Below are 20,890 nucleotides of genomic sequence, written 5' to 3'. Positions count from 1 at the left end.
GACTATTCATCCCCGTTTGCCTGGGAATGAAGGGGTTTCCAGGAGATAGGACTTCTAGTTCTAAAGCCCAGAAATCCCTGGGTAAACCTGGATGAACTGGTCACCCTACTTCCAACATCTGAAGTAAACAGGAGTTTACTTCACAGGGAAGTAGAGAGAAAATCCCTCTCTTGGTCAACACTCAGTAGAAAAGACTGCCCAGGGGGCCTGGGTGGCTCAGTAGGTTAAGCTTCTGACTTCGGCTCAGGTCATGATGTCAGGGTTTCTGGGTTCAAGCCCCACGTTGGGGTCTGTGCTGACAGCTCAGAGCCTGGAGCCTATTTCAGATTCTGTGTCTCCCTCTCTCTGCCCCTCCCCATCTCTCTCTCTCTCTCTCTCTCTCTCTCTCTCTCAAAAATAAACAAATATTAAAAAAGGAAAAGGAAAGAAAAGAAAAGGCTGGCCAGAAGACAGAAATTGAGTCATGTCTCTAAAACACGGGGCTTTAGAACCTTAGCTCGGCCCTGAGATCTTGTCTTGAGGATACCAGCCTCAGAATGCTGGAATACACCAGAATGTTCTGGAGCATATCAGTCTGTGGGCACAGTCCATGGGGGTCCCAAAGCCCCCTCTGCTCCCATCCTGGGCCTGGCTATAGCTTCCCTCACAAATGTCACTGCCCTCTTTCTAAACAAGCAAGGGACAGAGTTCCAAGCAATAAAAACCAAGCAGGTTTACTTTTCCTCTGCTTGCTGAGGGCCCAAGCCATCCATTCCCACTGCACCAGGCTTTGTCTCTCCTTGGAATTACTCCCCCACCAATTTTTGAAACACAGCAAATATCTTTTGAACTAAAATTGCAAATGGCTAGCTTTTCCCACAGTTCAGATGCCCAAATCTAGTTCTGGAATGGGGGTGGAAAGGGGAAGCGAGTCATTTCTTGATAATTGTATTTGAAATGCATGCGAGCATGTTACAAAGTTGTTATGCGCAAACTTATCGAATTAGTGCTCTCCAGCTGAGAGAGAAAACGGTATCTATTTTCAGGTTGCTATGAGGGTCATTCTAGCCAGTCTAGAATAGTGATGAAGCACTTAGCTGCTACTTAGTAGGTGCTTTGCAAATATTTGTTGAAAAAAAAATGCATGGGTACATGAGACTAGATATTGGGCACCCATCTAAGCTGTTTCTTCTCCTAATTCTGCAATAATGCTCCTGGAACGGCGGTGTGTGGAAGGGGCCCCCAACTATGATGATTTTTAAATATTGTTACGCCATACAGTAGAGGCATTTTTCATACAAAATCTCCTGCAGGACCCAAATATATTAATCAGGTGGACCCCTCTCTGGTTGTGGAGGGTGTGAAGTGACCAGAGCCCCACCCATGAGGCCACCCGGTTATTGCCTGCCTCTGTCTCTAAGGAAGACCTTCAGCGCTGCAGACTTCCCTGCCCACAGAGGAAATCCACAGCGGAAGTGACCTCAGAGGCACCTTCCACCTCCAGAGTCACAGGAGCCATGCTTCTGTGTGCATTTCCTTCACCCACAACACCACTGGACCCACCTCCCAACATTCCTTGCTTGCCGGTATTTCTTCCTCCTAGTTTTACCCTCCATTTTTCTCCTCAGTCAAGGGAAAACAGGGCTCCTACAGTTACATGTAGATTTCACTGTTAATGAGGAATAACCCCAGTTCTTTCCCCGATGAGGACAAGCTTAGGTGTCAAGTTATAGTTAACATTTATTCAGGTAAGGTTCACAGACAGTATCATGACTCCAGCCCCACCCAGATCTTCTTCATCCAGGCAAGGAGGAAGTCCTGATTTTTCTTTTCTTGTTTTTGAGAGAGAGAGAGAGAGAGAGAGAGAGAGAGAGAGAGAGAGCGAGCAGGTGTACGCAGGGGAGGGGCAGGGAGAAAGAGACTCTGAAGCAGGCTCTGTGCCCAGCATGGAGCCCAGCACAGGGCTCGATCTCATGACCCTGATATCATGACCTGAGCCAAAATCAAGAGTCAGATGCTGAACCAACTGCACCACCCAGAAGCCCCTTCCTGAATTATTTTTAACTTCCAGTTTTTCTTTCCTCCTAAATTTAGCTTAAGATTGGTTGATAAGTAAAAAATGTGAATTATGCTAAGTTCTGATAATTTGGAATAGGCCTGGAATCACTACTGTGTTATCACAGAACTCATTTTCCATATTTTTGATGGCACAGATCTTTATGCTCGCCAATCTTTGTATCTTGTAAGTCCAATTTAGACCCTTAAGGAAGGAGTTTTTAAATCCATGTTTAAACGTATCTAGTTATTTGAAGCTCTTACAAGAGTTGTAATATATGCTATGGTGTCTCATTGGCCACAGCCTCTTTGCATCATTGTATCTAATGAAGGAGGCATTTCCTTTAAACATTTGGTGAAGCCTACCTGGAATTTCAGCCCCCGTCAAATCTTGAGTAGTTGTTACACTTCCCTCTTTGTTCAAAGACTCAGATGCAATTTTATTTTCTCTCACAAATGTTAAAGTAGCAGCGGATGGAGCACATTCTCTAGAAAGATACATATTTTGACCAATTATCTTCTACATTTCAAGTAAAAACATACAAGTGCGGATTCACAGTCAACTCTTCAAAGTATGCCAATTATTTACATTCTAGTCCCACATACAGTTTTACTAAATTTTGCCTGTATGACTGCCCTCTTCTATTCCTAATTTAACCAGGTCTAAAAATAGCAACTTCCTCACTACATTAATAATGCATCACTAATGCGTCCCAAAATACTAACTAGGAGTGAAGAGCTTTGTTTTTCATAGACAGAGCCATTGGCCACCAAGAAAAACAATCACAATGTATAAATTGCCTAATAACTGTAATGTATTTTGACACCATGCTTGATGCTTTTTTGCAGAGTAGATGCAAAACAACTCCCATATCCCAAACAAATTGCTAGAACATCACTTAATAGCTTATAAGCCAATCGAGAGGTCAGGGAGCAAAACAAAATGGAAATTCTAATTAGCCACAACTCTTTCTGAAGAAGGGGACAAGTTCCTGCAAATATTTTAAGCTATTTTCTATCCACAAATAAGCTCTAAAAATTCCACATCCAAGGTGGATATGAGCATATTTGTCTGGGCAACCGAGAGCACCCTCTTAATAGCTTTAAGAGCTGGATTTTCTTACTGGGAATTTTCCAGCTTGGACAACCCCCGCTTCATAGCAGGGACGTTCTTCAAAACCTCTTAAGAAATACTTAATTGTATCATGTATTGGAAGAGAACTTTTTGGTTCAAGGAACTTATTTTTGGTTAAATTTGCCCGTGTTTATATTTTATAAGAATAGAGCTATCCACATGTGGCTGCCTTTGACTGCCTGGCCACTCCCCTACCCTCACCTGTTCTGTCACCCCTATACTTCTGTCTCCAAGGTGGCTCCTAGAGCTGTGGCCACCAGCAGAGTAGAGGTCCTACCTGGGACCATAGTGTGGGGATCCTTGAACCCCCACATTGTCCTCAGTGTCCCCCCACTGCAAGCCTGCATGCACTTCAGCCAAAGCCCCTGGTTAAGGAGGCCAGTCCGGGGTCATGCTAGGATCTTATGTTCAGGAAGCCTGGACTAAGCATCGTGTTCTCCCAAATATCTGCCTGCCTACTTCCCTGCAGTAGACCCTCCGAGCTCTCCAGAAGCCACGTGACCTTCTACCTGTTCTCACATCTCAAAACCCCCTCACTCCACCACTCTGCTCTAAAGACCCCCAACATGCTGCTGTTTCAAGCCACCTGCAAGGAATCAGGCAGGTTGGGTGGTGAGCGTGGGAAGAGTCCCTGTATTACGCTCAGTGTTACTGCCGTCGTTCAACAGTATTGGGCTTACACAGGCTTCAGTTAGCCAGTCTAGGACACAATTTGTCATGGATTGAGCTGTGTCCCTGTGATATTGTCATTTATAATAAGAAATATTATATTTGGTCCCTGTCCGTGTTTCTGGCACAGAGCTCCTAAAACCCTTGGAACTCCCCCAAGTGATGAGAGCAATAAAGGCATCTGGCTATCCAGAAGCAGGTCCCTGTCAACCATACCTGAATGTCTGTTAATGAGGTGGCTTTTGGAAAACTCTAAGGATGAGGGCCGGTTGCCAGGGGACCCAACCATGTGATTAGAATATTGGAACTGTCAATCCCCCACCCCTACAGGGTCCCCTCCTGGGGAGGAGAGAAAAGCTGGAGAGTGGGTTCAGTCACCTATGGCCAATGATTTAATCATTCGTGCCTATGTAATGAAGCCTCCATAAAAATCCAAAAGGATTAGATCTAAAGGGCTTCTGGGCTGGTGAACGCAGGGAGGCACTAGGAAAGTGGCAGGCCTGGAGGGGCAGGAAAGTTCTGCACCCCTTCCCCATACCTTGTCCTATGCATCTCTTCCCTCTGGCCGGTCCTGTGTTATATCCTTTTATAATAAACCAGTGATCTAGTAGGTAAAATGTTTCTCTGAGTTCTGTGAGACGATGTAGCAAATTGATTGAATCCAAGGAGGGAGATGTGGGAACGTCTGATTTACAGTAAAACCTTGGATGTGAGTAACTTGTTCTGTGAGTATTCTGCAAGACAAGCAAATATGTCTAATAAATTTTAACTTGCTAAGCAGGCGATGTCTTGCAATACGGGTAGTACCTGACACCGAATGTCACATGATCACAACTGAGCCAATGGTTCTTCTCTCTCTCTCTCTCTCTCTCTCTGTCTCTCTGTCTCTCTCTCTGTCTCTCTCTCTCTCTCTGTGGGATTGTGGGTGATCATCTCCCATGCTCCAATGCTCGGTCTCAGGCCATGGTGTTTGGCAGAAATCAGTGATTTTTCAGAACGTTGAAAGGTGCCCACAACTGCACTAGTGTATTTTTTTTTTTTGTCACTTCAAAGCACCTATGGACAGTTCTTTGCTTTTCCAGACAAGAGTAAGCTTAGGAATGCTTTGCTTCATTCTAGGTCAGGCTGCCTGCAGATACAGACCCTGTCCTCGGCTGCCTTCTTGCCATTAAATACAGTATATAGCAAGTTTATTAATACTGTACTATAGTCAACATCCATGGGAGTGTATACAATGCCCCCGTGCAGAAAAAGATTCCATTGAGCCAATAGATAGCAGTGATTCCATTAGTGATTGTGACAGTCGTCTTACGCGATACCCCTCCTCTCTCTTGTCTCCCTCACACCAGCCACCAAGATTTTCAGAGGTAAGTGCAGGTTAATTTGTTTCTTTTTCTTTATATTTTGCATTTTCTTTATTATTTTGTTTTGTATTACAGTATTATAACCATTTTTATATGAGTATTTTTAGGTGTAGAACGAATCCTCTGAGTTTCTATTATTTCTTATGGCGAAATTTGTTTTCATACACAAATGCTTTGGATTACAAGCATATTTCCGGAACGAATTATGCTGGCAAAATAAAGTTTACTGTATTTATAAACAGTTGGTGAGCAGCATCGGTGACAACCGGGACTTATACCTGGTGTCTGAAGTGGGAGGCAGGTGCAGTCTTGTGGCACTGAACCTTTAATGTGTGGGATTCGATGCCAAGTCCTCATAGATGGGGTCAGGACTGAACGGAATTGTAGGATACCCAGCCAGTGTTGCAGAATTGCATGGTAAGGGGAACCTGAGCCCTCCTCCCATGTTTGGTGGTCAGAAGAAGTATAGAAAAGAGACACACGGGAGGAATTTTTTCCCAGTTCCCACAAGGGATGAAGTCATAACCCCTGGTACCTGTGAATATGACCTGATTTGGAAATAGGGTCCATACAGTTGTAATTGAGCTATAAATCACCATGAGGTCATACTGGAGGAAGGTGGACCCTTAATCCGACATAACTGGTGTCCTTATAAAGAGAGGGGAGATGCAGACACAGACACACACAAGAGGAAAATGCCCCGAGCAGTCAGCGCCAGTGTGGAGATGGAAGCAGAGACCCAAGTAACACAGCCACACGCAAGGAGCCCCAAGGACCCCCAGCAGCACAGAGGCAGGGAGAGGGAGCCTGGCCCTGCTCACACCTTGATGGTCCTCTAGCCTCCAGAATCGAGGGAATGGCTTGTTGTTTGTTACCGCAGGCCTAAGAAACTAACACAGAATCCGGCCTCTTTCTTCCTACCAGCCTGCATCTTGGAAAACTGTATCCCCCAATCCAAGTAACTGACAAACAGATCTCCAAACAGGAGCTTTTCATTAGTTGGAACAGTCTGTGTTCATCTGTTGCTTTCTTCGGAAACAATGTCTTTTTAATAAGCATATGATCTGTCCATATTCTCCTTAATTTAGTAGGAAAAGCGGTAGCTTTTGAGGGAGCCTGTGGCAGGTCGGGTCCTTCCGAAGCAGGGGCTGAGTTTGGGGCGCAAGCTAAGTAAAGCATTGAACTGTGAGAGGCAGGAGGAGGAAGGGTTGGCAGAGGAGAAAGTCCAGCGGCCAGGCAGGCCTGATGAAACCTTGACCAATCTGGGAGGGGCTCTGTCTGTCGTGAGCATAGTGAGTGCCTCTGTTTGACAGGGGCTGGGCCATTACCGCCCTGCCCACCGGCCACCCTAGGAGGGGTGTGAATGGGGCCAGGTGGTTCTCTGCCTGGGGACTGCATTCCCTCAGAGGGAGGCAGCAAGCCTTCTCCAATGGGGGGGGGGGGGCGCTGTCTGGGCAGCGGATCCCACTCCTACTCTCTGTGGTCCAGATAGAGAGCTCCTGGGCACATACTAGGCACATGCGCTTCAGTCTCTCCAAACTGTCATTCTCTCTTTCTTCAGCTCTCCATGTTCTTGTGCCCCCTATGGGCACTGAGACACCAGAAGGTTCTGAAGGTACCTTAACACTTCCTGGGTCATCCTCCTCGAAGGCCAGACTTTTACATTTAAACACGGTCCATTTGTCCCTAATGGATGAAGTCAGTTACAGTCACCTGTGTTGTCAGATTTCTCCACTCAAAAGCTACCACTTCCCCACTTGTAATAAATGAGAAACTTGTAGGTAGATATTCTGAGACTATATGCAAACTCCTGTCAAACTCTCGCTCCCCCAATTTGGCATGCATGAGGATTCTTGCCTAAATCTGTCTTTACTAAGATGATTTTTAAATGGTAATTTTCCAATTCCATCAGTGCTACTGTGTTTATTAGTCAGCATTCTACTGTACGGAACAGGTCACCTTTTCTTCCCAGGTATTTTTTAACTTACGATCTGTTATCAAGGTGGACTCCTGGATCTGTGATTTATTCACTCTATTTCTGTTCTTATTCACCTTAATGCTCAGTTATCCCAGCCTTGGCCAATGAAAGGCTTTCATTTCTTTTTCTTATATACCCTCATCATTCTTTTGGCACTTATTTTCTGGCATAATAAGATGTTCCAGGCTCATCTTGTATTTTCTGGGCTTTGAATAAGCCATTTCTCCATGAACTCCTGGTTCATTTCTGTGGACAATTATATTTAGAAATGAAGGTCTTGGCTCAGGCTCTACTCATTGCAACTTAATGTCTGAGTGTCATTGAAATAATAAATTTATACCAATGCCTCTAATTTGAATCCACCCTAGGTTTTTGCTTGCCTTCCCCCCATTCCATGTTCCTACCTCTATCTGCCAACTTCCATATTCCTCTGGCTCCCAAAAACCTCACTGTAGTCCCTCATTTGCTCAGTTCTGCAGTAGCCACAAAATGATTTCATAATGTTCGTGTCACTACAACAAATAAACCTACTAAAAGGAGTCAAGGTTGGTTTACCTTTTTTTTTTTTCCTTTAGATTGAAGTCAGAGTACTATGTTCCAAACTTATTTGGGGTACTGGCATAAAGACAGACATACAGACCAATGAAATCAAAGAGAGAACCCAGAAAAAAACTTTCACATGTATGGTCATATGATTTTTAAGAAGAGGGGCCAAAGCCACTCAATGAAGAAAGGACAGTCTTTTCAACAAATGGTGCTGGGAAAACTGGGTATTGATATGCAAATAGATGAAGTTGCACTCTTACTTTATACCATATACAAAATGGATCAAAGGCCTAAATGTAAGACCCAAAACTGGAACACTCTTATAAGAAAATATGAGAGGAAAGCCTTTGTGATACTGGGTTTGGCAGTGACTTCTTGGATCTCACTAACATCATGGACAACAAAATTAAATAGGTAAATTGGGACACAACAAAATTAAATGCTTTTGTGCCTCACAAAAAACAACAGAATCAAAAGGCAAACCATGGAACCCGAGAATATATTTGTTTACCATATATCTGATAAGGGATTCATATCCAGAACATATAAAGAACTCCTACAAATCAAGAACAAAAACAACCTGGTGAAAAAAATGGACAAAGGACTTGAATAGACTGTTCTCCAAAGAAGATAACAAATGGCCAATAAGCCCATGAGAAGATGTTCAGTATCACTCACCATCAGGAAATGCAAATCAAAACCACAATGAGATGCCACTTTATGCCCATTAAGACAGGTACTCTCAAAAACAGAAAATAATTGTTGGCAAGGATGTGGAGAACTTGGAACCCTCGTGCACTATTGGTGGGAATGTAAAATGTTACAGCCTCTGTGGAAAATAATGTGGTACTTTTTCAAAAAATTAAGAATAGAATTACTATATGATCCAGAAATCCACTTCTGGATATATATCCACCCTCCAATTAAAGTAAGGTCTCAAAGAGATATTTGTACACCCATGTTCACAGCAGCATTATTCGTAATAAACAAAATATAGAAGCAACTCTAGTGTCCATTGACTAATGGATAAACAAGTATGGTATATACATACAACAAAGTTTTCTTCAAACTTATAAAGGAAGGAGATGCTGGGGCGCTTGGGTGGCTCAGTTGGTAAAGCTTCCGACTTTTGATTTCAGCTCAGGTCATGATCCCAGGGTCGTGGAATTGAGCCCCCCTTTGGGCTCTGCGCTGAGCATGGAGCCTGCTTGGGATTCTCTCTCTCTCTCTCTCTCTCTCTCTCTCTCTCTCTCTTTCTCTCTCTCTGTCTCTCCATCCCTCCGTCTCTCTCTAAATAAATCAATAAACTTTAAAAAAATAAGGAAAGGAAATCTTGATGCATGCTACAACATGAATGAATCTTGAGGACATAATGCCAAGTAAAACAAGCCTTTCACAAAAGAACAAGTACCACGTGATTCCACTTATGTAAAGTACCTAGATTTCAAAGAGACAGAAAATAGAACAGTGGTGCCCATGACTGGGGGCAGTGGGGATTTGCTGTTTAATAGGTACAGAGTTTCAGTTTTCAAAGACGAAAAGAGTTGCACAGGTGGATAATGGTGATGATCATACAACACTGTGGATGTGCTTCATGTCGCCAAACTACACACTTAAAAACTGGCTAACATGATAAATTGTATGCTGTTTTACCACAACGAAAAATGAAAACCTTCTTCAGGCAAATCACTTTATTCATTGGAAACAGGCTCATTTGTTCCTGTTTTCCTTTAGTTTGAGATTTTTCTCTCATTCTTGTTATTAAATCTGTAGAACATTAGTACAAATTCTATACAACATTGTATAGAAAGGTATACCCAAGGAAGAGTCATCCCTTTGCCTGTCCCTACAATCCCTTCATCTCCATCCCTGCGGGTAACCAGTTTCATCTTGTTTTATCTTTCTTGTATTTATTTGTTGTTTTGTTTTATCTTTCTTGTATTTATTTTTTGCAAAATTATACAGACGTGTGTAGTTTTTACATTTTCTTCTACTTTTTAAAAAACGTTTATTTATTTTGAGAGAGCGAGCGCGTGTGGAGGGGCAGAGAGAGTGGAAGAGAGAGAGAATCCCAAGCTGACTCAGCGCTGTCAGCTCGTAGCCCAATGTGGAGCTCGAACTCACGAGTTGCGAGCCTGACCTGAGCTGAAATCAAGAGTCGGGCACTCACCCAACTCAGCCACCCAGGTGCCCCAATTTTCTTCTACTTTTTATAAAAAAAGGTGGCATACCACATGTATTTTTTTGCATTTTTCACTTAAAATATATTCTCAAAACTATTCCCTTTCAGTTCATAGAAATTTTCCTCATTTTTTTTTTACTGGTTCATAATACTCCATAGTATGTATTTCCCATACTTTACTTATCCAAAAATTATTGTCCTAATTTATCTTGATGCTCAAATTGTCCCAGATTTAGCCACTGAAAGCAGTCTCCTGCATTTGAGCATTTAAGTAATTGGCAGTATTTTGCCATTACAAATAGTGCTTCGATGAATAACTTTTGCATATGAATAACTTTTTGCATATGTATTTTCATGTTGTTCAAAGTGTATCTTCAGGATAATATTCCTAGAAGTGAAATCTGTGAGTCAAAGAATACACACACATGGAGTTTTGTTCAGTATTGTCGAATTATTTTCCTTAGGATAGTACTTTTTTTCATTCTAATCAGCAAGGTATAAAAGTGCCTGTTTCCCCACAGTCTTGCTAATTTTATCAAGCCTTTGGATTTTTGTCAACATGAGGGATAACGAGAAGGAACTGTAACGCTGAAATAAATGAAAGATTATTTCTCAAATATCCCTCTACTGTGAAGACAAGAGATTATGAAAGTTGTATCACTAATTCCAATATCTGGGTCATCTGCATCTGTAGGCTGATTCTATCAATGTTTGTGTTTTTAAAAGTTTTTTAAAGTTTATTTATTTGGAGAGAGAGGAAGAGAGTAGGGGAGGGACAGAGCGAGAGGGAGAGAGAGAGAGTCCCAAGCAGGCTCTGCACTATCCATGCACCGCCCAGTGCGGGGCTCAAACCCACAAACCATGAGATCTTGACCTGAGCTGAAATCAAGAGTCAGACGCTTAACTGACTGAGCCACCCAGGCGCCCCTCAATGTTTGTTTTTTTTTTTTTAATGTAGACAAAAATCATGTCTCTTACTTACACTTGCGTGACAGACATTGTGTATAAATGAGTAGACATTGAAGCAAATAATCTTTTGCCCCAGAATGGTCCACCCTTTTCTGTTAGGCAGCTAAGGTAAAAGGATGATTTCTTTCATCTTATTAGGAGTTAAGCTGGGTAGGGAATCAGTAGCAGCTTCAGATGGTTGCAGTTTACCTGTGGTCCTCTTGAGAATGAAGTCAACCCTCTCCCTCCAGTGGGGCCTTGCAACTGATTCACCAGAATCCGATAAGACCTTGGGATCTCTCTCTGCTTTCAGCTTCTTACACTATGGAGGGCCTGACCTCCTTGATCTCATTGGGAGTTGAGCAGTGGTAGCCGGGGTTTTGATTCAGTTATCTTCTAGCATCAAGTATTTTGAGGTGATGTCAGGCCCCTCCAGCCTGTGACACAGGCACAGTGGGACTAAGAGATACCTCTGTCTTCCAGCTCCAGCTCTGGCCACCACTAATTCAGAAAAAGCGGGAGAGATTGTTGAGTGTGGAGGGCTAGATTTATGTTTGAGATTTGCATTAGCTTTCCACGGCTACTTTAACAAATTACTGTAGACCTGGTGGCTTAAAACAGCACAGATTTATTACCTTATGGTTCTGTAGATCAGAAGTCTGACACAGACTTCAATGCGCCAAGGTCAAGGTATCAGCTGGGTGCATTCCTTTCTGGAGGCTCTAGAGGGGAATGCCAATTCTTTGTCATTTCCAGCTTCCAGAATTCCATTCCTTACCTTATGGCCTCTTTCTCCATCCCAAGAGTCAGCAATTTCAATCCCAATCCTTCTCTTCCCATGCTGCCATCTGTCTGGTTCTTTTTTCCAACTCCCTCTTTTACTTCTAAGGACACTTGTGATTACATTGAGCGCATTAAAATAATCCAAGATAATCTCCCCATTTTAGAGCCAGCTGATTAGTGACCTCAATTCCATTGGCTATCTTAACTCCCGTTTGGCATGTAACCTGACATATTCACAGATTCTGGGGATTATGATGTGGATGTCTTTGAGGGGCCATTAATTGCCAACCACGGGTCTTTTGCAGATTCCATTCTATTAGCCAAGTCTCATTCAACATTCAGCTGATTTCCTGTTGTGGAAAAGTTGGTTTGACTCTGGCAGACCCTCCACTATCCACGCCATAGGCTAGGTTCTCAGGGAAGCGGACTCTAAGGTGGCGCTCGGTGTGCAGGCTGTTTACAGGAAGTGCCCCTGGGGATCAGTACCTGTGAAAGGAAGTATGTTAGTTTCCTGGGGGTTCCATAACAAATTTCCGCAAACTGGGTGACTTAAAACGAGAAATTTATTCTCTCTTATTTCTGGACAGAAGTCAGAAATCAAGGTGTTGGCAGGTCCCCGCCTTAAACCCGTTGGTTTAGGGCCCATCTTGGGGTACTAAAGGAGGTTCTATTCCTTATTCCTTGCCTCTTCCAGCTTCTACTGGCTATTAATATTTTTGGCCTATAGCTGTTCACACCAATCTCTGCCTCTAACTTCACAGGGCCTTCTCCCCCTCTCTTCTCTGTGTGTTTCTGTCCTCTATGTCTCTTATAAGGACATCATTTGGTAGATCTAGAGCCCACCCAATAATCCACGATGAACCCATCTCGAATCCTTAGTACGTCTGCAAAAACCATTTTTACAAGTAGGTTAGCATTCAGAGGTTCTAGGGATTAGGCAATGGACATATCATTGGGAGTACCGGAGAGTAGGAAGCGGGATTGGACACGGGAAGAAGCTGAGCTTCAGTACATGTCCCACTACCTCAGCAAGCCACACAGAAAGCTTTGGAACTGAAATGGTCCATCAGATTTCTCCTGCGTTGTGAAGAAATGTCCAGAAATTTATACCCATGCCTTAAGCAGTCATAAAATGCGGGCTGCCCCTGGAAGGGCATGGTGACTGTCTGTAACTGAGGTAATCCCTAAAGGCTGGCTGTACCTCCAGCAATGGGAACAACAGTCCTTCTTTTAAAGGGAAATTGGTTATCGCATCTCCTGTGCAGCCCAGCTCCACTTCTTCATATGCATTTGGGGAGTAGCTCTTCCAACCTTGTGTCATTGTGATAAGCACATCCACCAGGCTTCTACGCCACCTTCCGTTGTTCCAGAGCTTTGTCTTCCCCATTGGTCTCATGGCCTAGTTCTACCTCCCTTAAGCCCCAGTCTGCAGAGGAGGCCACCAGTGAGTTTCTTAAGTGATGTCACTACACTCCTGATGACTGTGGCACATGGTGGGTCTTCCAGGACTTCCCATCAAAAGTGATTATCTGTTGAGTTTTTGGCCTTATGTAGTATATCCACTCCACCTTGCCCACTTCCGGGAGTCTTTTAATCCCTCCCTCCCATTGCCTGCCACAGTACTTCTGTTTTGTTTCTTCCCCACTTGGGCCATTACTTTTTCCATGCTTCTAGGAGCCATTGGAGTCCTTGCCAGGGTGTTAAACCCTGTATCTTGGGAAAGTGCAACTAATTTATAAAACTTCTCTTATCCAATCTTAAGTTCCGGGTCCCCTTTCTCAACCACGTTGAGCATCCAGACCCACACACCCTCCCCCGGATCTTGCCAGTACATGCTATCTGGGACCGACCAACAGTGCCTTTGTGGTACACTCCTTTCCTCCTTTTTCACACCCCACACCACTGCTTGGGATATCATGTGACTTCACCTGAATTCCAGGCCTAGTAGCCAGGACTGAAGTGAGGGGCACATCCTGGGTGCATCCTTGCCTCGCAGGGGGAGACCTTTGAATGGTCTTCAAGGGAACAGAGTGCTAGCTCTCGATGGGGGGATGGGCCACTTCTGAAAGCTCAGAAATTTTAGGGAAATTTATGGATTTAAGATGTTCAGGGTTTTCGAAACTTAAAAAAAAAGATATTGAGGGTTTTCAATTTAGATATCTCCATCTCATGTGTCAGTGTCCTATTCTTTTGCAGACAAGGCTCTAATCTTGGCGCTGAAGGCTCACCAGGGCTGAGAGTTTAGCCCTGGGAGCTCTGCTCCTCTGGTGATTAAGTCCTGCGCCCAGGCTCAGATTGCTCTGCACTTGCCACTAAGATGCTTTTCAGAGCCTCCTACATTCTACCAAGAGGGTACCCTGTCTCTCACTCTGGGTTTTCAATTGACAGTTAATAGCTTATAGTCTTATGTTTTTCCGGTGTGTCAATCAGTTGGGCAACAGGTATTGTACTCCGTAATTGTTTTACTTACTGTTTCCTATATATTTTCTTTAAACATTTTTTTATTCCGACTTCTTTCACGTAGCACAATACCCTCCAGTCCCATCCATGTTATTGCAAATGGCAGGATTCTCATGGTCAAGTAGTATTCCATTGTATATCTAAACCACATCTTCTTTATCCATTCGTCAGTTGATGAACCTTTGGGCTCTTTCCATAATTTGGCTATTGTTGAAAGCGCTGCTGTAAACATTGGGGTACATGTGCCTCTATACATCAGCACTCCTGTATCCTTTAAATAAATGCCTAGTAGTGCTATTGCTATGTCATAGGGTAGTTCTGTTTTTAATGAACTACTATGAAACTAGAAGTCAACCACAAGAAAAAACCTGGAAAAACCACACCGTTTTCCAGAACGGCTGCACTAGTTTGCATTCCCACCAGCAGTGCAGGAGGGTTCCCATTTCTGCATGTCCTCACCAACATATGTTGTTTCCTGGTTGTTAATTTTAGCCACTCTGACCAGTGTGAGGTGGTATCTCTTCGCAGTTTTGATTTGTATTTCCCTGATGATGAGTGATGTTGAGCATCTTTTCACATGTCTATTTTGGCCCATTTTTTTAATTGGTTTATTCATTTTTGCGTGTTGGGTTTTATAAGTTCTTTACAGAGTTTGGATACTAACCCTTTCTCAGGTCATTTGCACATGTCTATTCCCATTCTGTAAGTTGCCATTTCGTTTTGTTCACTGCTTCCTTTACTGTGCGGGAGCTTTTTATTTTAATGGAGTCTCAGGGGTTTATTGGCTTTTGGTTCTCTTGCCTCAGGAAACATCTAGAAAGAAGTTGCTATGGCCAGTGTCAAAGAAGCTACTAACTGTGTTCTCTTCTAGGATTCTTATGGTTTGGGGTCTCACATTTAGGTCTTTAATCCATTTTGAATTTATTTTGGGGTGTGGTGTAAGAAAGTGGTCCAGTTTCATTCTTTTGCACTTGCTGACCAGTTTTCCAACACTATTTGTTGAAGAGACTCTCTTTTTCCTATTGGATATTCTTTCCTGCTTTGTCAAAGCTTAATTGACCATTTAGGTGTGGGTTCATTTCTGGATGTTCTATTCTTTTCTATTGATCCCTGTGTCTATTTTGGGGGCACTACTATATGGTTTTGATTGCTACAGTTTTGTAATATAACTTGAAGTCTGGAATTGTGATGCCTCCAGCTCTGCTTTTCTTTTTCAAGGTCTCTTTGCTATTTGAGGTCTTTTGTGGTTTCATACAAACTTTAGGATTGTTTTTTTTAGCTCTGCGAGAAATGCTGGTGGTATTTTGGTAGGGATTGCATTCAATGTGTAGATTTCTTGGGTAGTGTAGACATTTTAACAAAGTCTGTTCTTCCAATCTGTGAGCATGGAATGATTTTCCATTTCCATTGAAGATGTTGTGTCATCTTCAATTTCTTTCATCAGTATTTTACAGTTTTCAGAGGAGAGGTCTTTCACATCTTTGGTTAGGTTTATTCTTGGGTATCTTATGGTTTTAGTGCAATTGTAAATGGGATTGATTCCTTAATTCTCTTTCTGCTGCTTTATTATTGGTGTATAGAAATGTAACAGATTCTATACATTGATTTTGTATCCTGTGACTTTACTGAATTTGTGTATCAGCTCTAGCAGTTGGTGGAGTCTTTAGGGTTTTCTATATAGAGCATCATGTCACCTGAAAATAAAGTTTTACTTTAGTGAAAGTTTTACTTATTCCTTGCCAATTTGGATGCCTTTGATTTCCTTTTGTTGTCTGATTGCTGAAGCTAGGACTTCCAACACTATATTAAATAACAATGGTGAGCATGGACATCCCTGTCTTCTTCCTGACCTTAGAGGTAAAGCTCTCAGTTTTTCCCCATAGAGGATGATATTAACTGTGGGTTTTTCATAGGTGACCTTTATTATGTTGAAGTATGTTTGCTCTAAATCTATTTTGTTGAGGGTTTTTATCATGAATGGATATTGTACTTTGTCAGATTCTTTTTCTGCATCTATTGAAAGCAAGGTCGTATGGTTCTTATCCTTTCTTTTATTAATGTGGTGTATCACGTTGATTGATTGTGAATAATGAACCATCCTTGCAACCCAGGAATAAATTCTACTTGATCATGATGAATGATTTTTTAATGTATTGTTGGATTCAGTTTGCTAGTCTTCTGTTGAAAATTTCTGCATCTATATTTATCCGGGATATTGGCCTGGAGTTCTCTTTTTTAATAGTGTCTTTATCTGGTTTTGGTATCAGGGTAATGCTGACCTCATAGAATGAATTTGGAAGTGTTCCTTTCTTTTCTTTTCTTTTCTTTTCTTTTCTTTTCTTGTCTTGTCTTGTCTTGTCTTTTATTTTCTCTTTCTTTTTTTTTTTTCCTTTTCTTTTTTTCTTTTTTCTTTTTTGGAATAGTTTGAGAAGAATAGGTATTAACTCTTCTTTAATTTTTGTTAGAATTTACCTGTGAAGCCATGTGGTCCTGGACTTTTGTTTGTTGGAGTTTTTTTGTTGTTGTTGTTGTTTTTGTTTTGTTTTTTTATTACCGGTTCAAGTCTTTGTTGGTTATTAGTCTGTTCATGTTTCTTGTTTCTTCCTATTTCTGTTTTGGTAGTTTATATGTTTCTAGGAATTTATCTATTTTTTCCAGTTTGTCCAATTTGTTGGCATTTTTCATAATACTCTTTTATAATTGTTTGTATTTCTGTGGTATTAGTATTATTTCTCCTCTCTCATTTGTGATTTTATTTATTTAGGTCCTTTCTCTTTTATTTTTGATAAGTTTGGCTAGAGGTTTATCAATTTTATTTTTTCAAAGAACCAGCTCCTGGTTTCATTGATCTGTTTTATTATTTTTGTAGTTTCTGTATCATTTATTTCTGCTCTAATCTTTATTCTTTCCTTCCTTCTCCTGGCTTTCAGCTTCATTTGTTGTTCTTTTTCTAACTCCTTTAGGTGTAAGGTTATTTGAGATAACCTTATTTGAGATTTCTCTTGCTCCTTGAGGTAGTCCTGTATTGCTTATACTTTTTTCTTAAAACTGTTTTTGTTGTACCCCAAAGGTTTTAGACTATTGTGTTTTCATTTTCATTTGTTTCTATGTATTTTTTTATTTCCTCTTTGATTTCCTAGTTGACCCATTCATTGTTTAGTAGGATGTTGTTTAAACTCCATGTAATTGTGGTTTTTCCAGGTTTTTTCTTGTGGTTGACTTCTAGTTTCATAGCATTGTCTCAGAAGAAGTGCATGCTATGACTTCAGTCTTTTTTGTTTCTTAAAAATTTTTTAAATGTTTATTTATTATTAAGAGACAGAGAGAGCATGAGTGGGGGAGGGGCAGAGAGAGAGGGAGACACAGAATCTGAAGCAGGCTACAGGCTCCGAGCCATCAGCACAGAGCCTGAAGCAGGGCTTGAACTAACAAACAGCGAAATCGTGACCTGAGCCGAAGTCGGACGCCCAACCGACTGAGCCACCCAGGTGCCCCTGTCTTTTTTATTTCTTAAGGCCCTTTTTTTGTGTGTGATCTAATATGTGACCTATTCTGAGAATGTTCCATGTGCATTTGAAAAGAATGTGTATTCTCCAGCTTTAAAATGGAATGTTCCAAATATATCTGTTAAGTTCATCTGGCCCAGTGTGTCATTAAAAGCTGTTGTTTCCTTCTTGATTTTCTGTTAAGATGACCTGTACATTGATGTAAGTGGGGTGTTAAAGGCCCCTACTATTTTTGTATTATTATCAATTAGTTCCTTTATGTTTGTTTTTAATTGTCTTATATATTTGGATGCTTTCAGGTTGGATGCTTAAATATTTATAGTTGTTATATCTTTTTGTTGGATTGTCTCCTTTATGATTATATAGTGCCCTTCTTTGTCTATTATTACAGTCTTTGTTCTAAAGTCTAATTTTTCTTTTTTTAATATTTTTTATGGTTTTTTTTTTTGAGAGAGAAACACAAGCATGAGCAGGGGAGGGGCAGAGAGAGAGGGAGACACAGAATCTGAAGCAGGCTGCAGGCTCTGAGCTGTCAGCACAGAGCCTGATGAGGGGCTTGAACCTATAAGCCATGAGATCATGACCTGAGCCAAAGTCAGATGCTTAACAAATTGAGCCACCCAGGCACCCCTAAAGTCTAATTTTTCTGACATAAGTGTTGCTTTTCTGGCTTTTATTTTGACATCCATATGCATGATAAATATTTCCCCATCCCCTCACTTTTAATCTGCAGGTGTCTTTATGTTTAAAATGAGTCTCTTATAGGTAGCATGCTTAGTCCATTTACACTCAAAGTAATTATTGATAAATAATATATTTATTGCCATTTTGTTGCTTGTTTTGTCATTTTTTTCCTAGAGTTTTTCTCTCATTTTTTTTTTTTTTTTTTTGTCTTTGTCATTTTTGGTCTCTCCTTTGCACTTTAAGGGTCTCCTTCAATATTACTTACAGGGCTGGTTTAGTGGTCATGAACTCCTTTGGTTTTTGTTTGTCTGGGAAACTCTTTATTTGACCTTCTATTCTGAATGATAGCCTTGCTGGATAGGGTATTCTTGGCTACAGATGTTTCCCATTCAGCACTTTGAATATATCATGCCATTCCCTTCTGGTCTGCCAAGTTTCTATTGAGAAATCTCCAGCCAGCCTTATGGGTCTTCCTTTATAAGTTAAGGACTTCTTTTGCCTTGCTGCTTTTAAGATTTTTTTCTTTATCACTATAGTTTTCAAATTAATTACTATATGCCTTTGTTGATTTTGATGGGAATTCTCTGTGCCTCCTGGATCTGGATGTCTGTTTCCTTCCCTAGATTAAGGAAGTTTTCTGTTGTTATTTACTCAAATAAATTTTCTGCCAGCCCCCCTTTGTCTCTCTTCTTCTTCTGGGACTCCTATAATATGAATGTTATTATGTTTGATAGAGTCACAAAGTTGCCTAGGTCTATCTCATATTGTGTAATTCTTCTTTCTCTCTTTTGTTCAGCTTTATTACTTTGCATTGTTTTGTCTTCTAAGTAATTAATTTCTTCCTCTGCTTCTTCCACCCTGCTGTTCATTGCACTGAGCCTGTTTCCAATCTCATTTCTTGCACTTTTTATCCCTGATTGATTCTTTTTTAACTCTTTTGTCTCTGTGGTAAGGGTCTCATTAATGTCTTCTATTCTTTTGTTAAGCCTGATGAGTATCCTTATGACCGTTGCTTTAAATTATCCGTCAAGCATGTTGCTTATATCTTTCACTTAGATCTCTGACTGTGGCCTTATCTTGTCTTTTCATTTGTGATAAATTCCTCTGTCTTCACATTTTATCTAAGTCTTTGCCTTCTTCTCTGTGTTAGAAAAGCCAGTTGTGTCTTCTGTTCCTGAAAGTAATAGCCTTATGAAGAAGAGGTCATGTAGTACCCAAGGCCTGGTGCTTCAGGGAGTGTTTCCAGTGTGTGCTGTGTTCTCTCTGCTATTGTGTTTGGCTGCTTTATCCTTCAGGCTAGTCATCTGCATAGGCTCTCTTTGCCTGCTGTCAGTCCCCCACCTGAATATGGCAAGTTTTAAGTAGATGTGCTCTGGTCTGCTTGTGAAATGAGACCTGACACTACCTCCACTGAGGCCCTGCGGAACTCTCTGGTTGGGAGATGTGTTGTGGGCAGGGGTTTGTGCTGGTCTTCTGGAGTAAGGTCTGCCACACTGGGACTGAGACAAGTGTGCTGAGAAGAACAGCCCCGCCAGAGCACAAGGGGATGGGCCTTGGTGTGTGTAAGTTAGGCAGCCAGTGTGGACACTGACCTCCTTCCCACAGGTGGCTCTCTGTTTATGCTAAGGGATGGGGGAGGGAAATGGCACTAGCCAGCTCCTGTGTTCCTAGAGAGGGGTCTCTGTGAATGTTGCCTCTCAAGGATGCATTCTGAAGAGCAAATAATCTCTCCATCGTGTGCCCCCACTGCTCTTCAGATCACAGTTTCCACACTGTCATTCCTGGGGTCATTTGCCTACATTCTCTCTGGGAGTGGTATAGTGCCCTCCAGGCTCTATCCCAGCTGAGCCTGCGGACCTTTAAAATTCCAGGCTTTAAGCCCCACTGGGTGCATGAAATTCAGCCCCTCTCAGTTTCAAAGCCAATGCCTTTGGGGAGATGTTCTCCTTGTGTGTTCCCCTGTGTCTCCTCTGTCTCTCTCACCCTCTTCCATGACCACAGTTCCCTCCCCTCCATAGCACACATGATCCGTTTCTCCCCTAAACCATGTATCCACACTTCCTACCTTCTGCTTGTAGCCTCCACTCTCCTTTTAGTTGTGGAGTTTGTTCTGTCAGTCTTTAGGTTGATTTCTGGGGTATTTAGGATGATCTGATAGTTATCTAGTTGTGTTTGCAGGACGAGACCAGTCTATGGTCCTCCTAGTCCACCGCAATCTCAGTCTCTGATTTTTGTATATTGATTTTATATCCTCCAGCTTTACTGAATTTATTTTTTAGTCTTAGCAGTCTTTTTTCTCATACCATAGTAGTTTCTTATGGCGTCTTCAGGATTTTCTATAAATAAGATCATGTCACTGCAGTCAGGGACCATTTTACTTCTTCCTTTCCAATCTGGATGATTTGGATTTCTTTTTTCCTATCTGACTGCTCTGGTTAGAACTTCTAGTACTGTGTTGATTAGAAGTGGTGAGAGTGGGCATCCTTGCCTTCTTCTTGATCTTAGAGGAAAAGCTTTTTAGTTTTTCACCAGTGAGTATGATATCAGCTATGGAATTTTCGTATTCAGCTTTAATACGTGGAGGTCCTTTGCTCTCCCATT

This window comes from Panthera uncia, chromosome A2 (assembly GCF_023721935.1).
Source record: "Panthera uncia isolate 11264 chromosome A2, Puncia_PCG_1.0, whole genome shotgun sequence".
In the NCBI taxonomy this organism is placed as follows: domain Eukaryota; kingdom Metazoa; phylum Chordata; class Mammalia; order Carnivora; family Felidae; genus Panthera; species Panthera uncia.
The sequence above is the reverse complement of the archived record's forward strand: the minus strand, read 5'-3'. Positions refer to the sequence as shown.